Source organism: Clarias gariepinus, chromosome 4 (assembly GCF_024256425.1).
Source record: "Clarias gariepinus isolate MV-2021 ecotype Netherlands chromosome 4, CGAR_prim_01v2, whole genome shotgun sequence".
Lineage (NCBI taxonomy): Eukaryota > Metazoa > Chordata > Actinopteri > Siluriformes > Clariidae > Clarias > Clarias gariepinus.
Window position 1 is genome coordinate 12,342,000 of NC_071103.1, and position 6,000 is coordinate 12,347,999.

Below are 6,000 nucleotides of genomic sequence, written 5' to 3' on the forward strand. Positions count from 1 at the left end.
TTGTGTGCATGGTGGTGTGGTGACTAGCACTGTGGCCTTGCACCTCCGGGGTTGAGGGTTAGACGCCACCCGCCGGGTCTATGTGTTGGAATTGTGCTTGGCGGGTTTCCTCTGGATACTCCAGTTTCCTCTCACAGTCTAAACACGTGCAGAGTAGGCTAATTTGTGTCTCCAAATTGTCCGTGGTGTTTGAGTATGTGTGCTTGTATGCCATGCAATGGACTGGCACACCATCCAGGATGTACCCTGCTTAATGCTTGGGTCCCCTGGTATAGGCTCTAGGCCTATAATTCTGTTCAGGATAAGCAGTGTAGAGAATGAATGAGAGTGTTATAAGGTATGCATAGAAATATCTTATTTTAGAGGAGTTAAAAGAGATCATCTTAACATTCACACACACTGCTATACACACATAATGTATTTGCTCAACCATGACCAGATGAATTTCACCATGGGTAAAGGCATCCACGCCAATGCACTATTCAAATATTCATAAACATAGCGAGACGATAATAGAGACATGCCACAAAAGCCAAAGCAAAAAAAAAAAAAGTATTTCTCTCTGTCTAAGGAATGTATTTTGAATTACATACTGCCATCACTCTGTATCACACACACTTCCTCTTTTTTTCAGGCTCTCCCTTTAGAGATGAGATCAGTCTGGCTGTTCTACAGCTGCAGGAGAATAACAGGCTGGAGATTTTGAAGCGAAGGTGGTGGGAAGGAGGGCAGTGCCCCAAAGAAGAGGATCACAGAGCTAAAGGTTTGACATTTCGCACACTTAATTTGTCTATCATACCATATACTCTACACAGCATGATGTCAAATTGTTTCCCGATAATTAATTCAGGTCTTGGCTCTGTAAATAACAATTGTGTATTTGGTGTTTCAGTTCAAATAAATGCTATTTATACTAATGTCTTTTCCACAAATATTTCTGATGGGTAGGATTAATAAGGTGTCTGAGTGTCTTTGTGTGTTACAGGTCTGGGAATGGAGAATATTGGTGGGATCTTTGTGGTATTGATCTGTGGATTGATCATCTCAGTGTTTGTGGCGGTGATGGAGTTCGTGTGGTCCACACGGCGCTCTGCTGAAACAGACGAGGTATGATTTCTCTCCTCCCACCCAATACGCAGCTACCACAAACTTTTTTCTCATAGATGTAAAGAAAACCCTGCAACAAAAATCATTTCTAGGCATCCAACAATGTGATTCTATTTCAATTCAGAGTGGAAAGATCTGATTATGATCTGGCTACATTATGTATTAATTCTTTATACACATTTGTTATATTGAATTTTATTTACAAAACATACAGTAAGTCTATCAAAACAACTTCTGGGGCAATGACCCCTATGATTCTTCATTAAAATAGGTTTTGAATAAAATCATGATTTTTAGACATAATTTAAATACATAAGAAAACACAATAATACAGTATATGCCTGCGTGACTTTCCAGAAGCCAGTATGTATTCGATGAAGCTTACACTAGCTGTTTTATTTTTGTGAGGTTTATCATTAACCTTCATTCATTTGCTTTCCTATCATTCTGTTTATCACAGGTGTCTGTGTGCCAGGAGATGTTGAGCGAGTTTCGGAATGCCGTGTCATGTAAGAAGAGCTCTCGTTTGCGTCGCCGCCGGCCTCTATCGAGCTCTTTAGCCCTGCGCCACCCGGCTCGCCTCAGCCTGGGGGCCTCACGTCCTCTACGCCTCGTCCGAGAGATGCGCCTCAGCAATGGCAAGCTCTACAGTGGTGCCGGGCCTTTAACAGGAGGCGCTGGAGGTGCAGGAGGTCCCTCAGAGCTTGGTCCTGGACCTCAGCGTCTCTTAGAGGAGCCACTGGGGGCCAAGAGCACACCCGCAGGGCCTCTGGGCCCCCCTGTAGTGACTGTGCCTCTGCCACGAGGCTGCACTCATGTAAGAATTTGCCAGGAGTGCCGGCGCATACAGAGCTTACGTACAACCTCGTGCTCGCGCATCCCTCCATCCTCAGCACCGCTGCCTCGCCTAGCTCCGCCCCCACCGCGCTCCTCCTCCAACACAGACAGCGAGGGGGGTGGTGGCCCTAGCCCACGCCGAAGAGGCCACTCCCCTCCTCCGAGAGCCTGTGCACTCCCGCCCCCTCAGAGCACTGCAAATACAGACCTACTGGGAGGCCAGGACTGAGAGAAAGAGAGGGAGAGAGACAGAGACAGAGGGAGGAGATCAAGAATGGACAGATTAATGGACGTACTGTTCTGCAAGGACAATTCAACATGTGAATCAGGATGACAAAATGTAGAAGAGGGACTTGAATGTTTCAACCGGAGTCTGGTCCTCCCACTTCCTCCTCTGTGTTTTGTCATGTCCGGATTTGGTATTTTAGATGTGTGGAAATCACTATAGACATATCACATAGAGAGAGAAAGAAAATGGTGGTCTCTTTTCATACTGCAGTGACACTGGAAGCTGAGGATGAAGGAGTAATGCAGTGATATTTCACCTCCCCCTGAACAGCAGCGCCCTGGCACAAAGACTCCCTCGAGCTGAACTTTCAGGCTTCTCCTAAATGAGAGCACACACCATAAAAGAGGATGTTTAATCTATGTTAAATGTACTACAATCTAAAAAAATATATATGATGGGACACTCCAAATAGACTGATCCATTCTCACCGTTTTTTTTCTTTATTAGGTTTATTATTATTATTATTATTATTATTATTATCAATGTTGTTATTTTTATTTACTGTCTACCTTGTTTAATTCCCCAAGCTTACTTTTGCCAGGTTCAAAATGCAAAGTTAAAGAGCTACAGGTGTTTTATAAATTATGGACCATCATTAAGTGCGGATTAATTGTATGTTAAGGCCTGAATACACTCAGGAGACATGACGAGCTATTCCTTTGTTATTGTTGCAACAGCATACTGAAGATTATGCACAAGGGTTGACAATTCAATTTGAAAGGGATGCAAAGGTAAACACGAATTTACTCTGTTTATCAGCACAGTAGTGTCAGTAGATATGTCTTATGGTTCTGGTAAAGCAGCTTGATTATTCAGTTAATCGTTTTTCTGTCTGTTTTATACTTGAAGTGATAGTTACCATGTTCACCTCAACTGGAGTGAATTGTCTTTATTTTCTTAGAGTGTTTGTGGGGATTCATGATGCAGGTTTTTGCCAAATGTGCATTAAGTTTGGAGTTGTTTCTTAATTTGATCACCTCTGCCTCTTCCTTTTGACCTTATGTGATCTTATTACAAGATTGTTTGGCTCTCTTTTCCCTTCTTAATGCCTTTCTTAATTCACATGATCTTGCTACAGTATAAACCCACCCTTTTAACCTCCTAAGAGGGGCGAGCGACCTGCTAACGAGAGCAGAAATATTTCTTAACCAAGAAAACTTCATGCCAGCGTCTAAACCTTATTTTAAACACAGTGGTACAGTAGTGTAAAACATACAGTAATGTCATAATTATGGCTTTATATGACATAATATTGGGATGAAATGTATTACATTTCTCACATGGTGTTATAGAATGAGACAGGATGTGAGCTTAGTGTATTCAGGCCTTTAAAAAATAAAAATGACCAGCTACCATAAAGGGGTGATTCTGTAAATATACAGTTACTGACTGTAGTCTCAACCACAGGATCGCTGACATGGCATGTGGCTTGTTAGTGTGTATTATGTGGTCTAATTATCTACACTAAGTAATTTTATATGTACTAATTGCCCTATATGGTGCATCTACCTGACAAATTCATGTAGATATAAACAAACTACCTGGTGACACAGTGTATTGGACCGACATGGTATAAGCAGGAAAAATGGGTAGACATGATCGATAGTCATAGCTGTTCAGCTGGTTGTCAAATCTCCTACTGCCAGATGGTGGCGTTTCAACTAAAAAAGTAGTTGCCTCAGCTTATATAACGTAATCTTTACAGATATGCATATATTTTCCCTTGACATAACAGGACATTGAATTTAACACTTGTAAGAGTTAATGGCAGGTTAAGGCTAGTCCAGAAACCATACATTCCTAAAGAGATCCAAGGGGAATCGAACCATTCTATGTTTTAAATTTCTCTGCTCTATGTTCTTTTTTCAAATTTCTACTACTGTGCAATGGTTTATCAAACGATGGTCATGAATATTAATACGATTATATTGTTGTTATTATAAGTACTTCTACTGAAGTGGAGGAGTCTTTTGGGTTGTATATGAGTGTAGGGATGAGGGTCTGCTACCGAGTGACCACCTGATGTTAAAGCTATAGACAAAAAGATTTCTTTGGAATAAAGAAGACATCAATCAGTCTTTATTGATATTGGGTTTTGTGTGTGTGATTCTGGTGATTTGGGGGTGAAGTTAATGTAAAGATAGACATAATTACAGGCAATGTCCTATATATTTCTTTTTGTATTTTTAAGTGGGCAGAAATACTTTTAAATCTAATAATTTTCATTTGGAAAGCATCATGTATAAAACTCACCTTGATATATTTATGGTATTATATATTTTTAGCAAACACAGGAGTTCTGATGTGGACTGAAAAACACCAGCTGAGAACAGGATGTTGTTGCTAGGATACAGAGGCCATCCATTTATCATTCACTCTCTACTGGTGGTATTTCCAGTTTCCTCCCAGGTTAGTGCTAACAAGTGATCTGCTTTTGTTTGCAAAATCAATGTTTAGGGAAAGATACACTTAAGGAAATCTGTACACGTGGTAAGTAAATGCACACATCAACTTGGTAAGTAAATTTACATGCAATACTAATTAAATACTTATACAGTGGAACCTTGAATTGCGAGTAACACGGTTTGTGAGTGTTTCACAAGACGAGCAACAATTTTTAATAAAATTTGAATTAAAAAACTAGCAAGTCTTGGTTTACGACTACGAGTGTCATGTATCACGCATGCGCTTTTTGTTTTAACGCCGAGCGTCATGTGATTACAACTGGGCCAATGTTTTTTTCTCTCTTGTGCTGCCGAATTGTGAATAATCGTCTTTCCTACTGGGTCTTAGTGCTCGTCTCTTACTGGTATAATCAACATCCGTGCACGCGTGTACTGTTTACTATATCACTGTGACCATGTGGGTGTGTGCGTAAAACATATTTTATCTTGTGTTTGTAAGCATGTGTCTACAGTGCGTGTGTACTGTTTCTTATAGTTACATGGGTGCGCGCGTGTAAAGCAAAAGAAAGTCTCATTAGAGAGGTTAAAGAACCATTTTCTTCCTCTCCATTTCAGCCAGTTGTTACACTCTCTCTCTCTCTCTTTCTCTCTCTTTCTCGCCTTTACACCCGTCCTCCATCTCGGCTTCACACACACACACACACACACACACACCCTCTGTTCTACACAGAAACACTGTCGCGATTCTTTTTAAAAGTAAAGTGCAGGTTAATTTATTTGTTTGTTTTACTTTACAGCAATGATTTCATTAGTATGTGCTCACGCGAGTGTCATTAGTGGCCTTGCTACAATTTTAGACAAAACAGTCTTTCCGTTAATGTGTGTGTGTGTTTGTGTAAAATTCAAATAAGACAGGAGAAAAGTTGGCTCAGTTGTGATCACGTGTTTGATGCTCGGTGTCAAAACAAGAAGCGCATGCGTTATACATGATACTCGGTACTCGAAAACCAAGACTTGCTCGTTTTTCAAGCAAAAATGTATTAAAAAACTTTGCTCGTCTTGCGGAACACTCGCAAACTGCGTTACTCGCAATCCGAGGTTCCACTGTACAAGGTGACAAATCTCCATTCTGTAGCACCTTTCAATTAACTACTGTAATCTACCAGTAATTAGAGGCCTTCTCATTAGATACTTATAACACACATAATGGTGTGTCATTAGCCTATTAAAGATCAATGCTTATTCAGCTACTCAGTATGATCTATTGTTTTGAAAAATCTAGAGCTACCCAGCTGACAGACAATGCAATTATAACATTCAGTAAGTATTCAACTGCTTCTAAGAAGGTTAGTTCTTTTTTTT